Source organism: Penaeus monodon, chromosome 34 (assembly GCF_015228065.2).
Source record: "Penaeus monodon isolate SGIC_2016 chromosome 34, NSTDA_Pmon_1, whole genome shotgun sequence".
In the NCBI taxonomy this organism is placed as follows: Eukaryota; Metazoa; Arthropoda; class Malacostraca; order Decapoda; family Penaeidae; genus Penaeus; species Penaeus monodon.
In genome coordinates this window covers 26,238,396-26,238,680 of record NC_051419.1, presented here as the reverse complement: position 1 = coordinate 26,238,680, position 285 = coordinate 26,238,396, and positions in this window count along the sequence as shown.

The window sequence follows — 285 nt, the reverse complement described above, 5'->3', positions numbered from 1 at the left end:
TGGAGTAGAGGAGAATAAAATCAGGTCTTCGGATTGAAATTGGATTGAATTTACGTCTATGGAGTCAAAAAAATAGGTCGAGGCTATCAGTTGAAATTGGATTTAATTTATGAAAAACGTGTTCGATCGAATAGAATGGACATTCGACGAGATCTTCCATGATACGCCTACTTACCAGTCCCTAGGCCTACCCTCACCCACCGTCTAGATTGGGGGGAGGGGGGTCGCATGCTTCGGGGGTAGAGGGGGGCAGGAGGTAGGGCATGAGGGGAGTGGTTTGTCCTG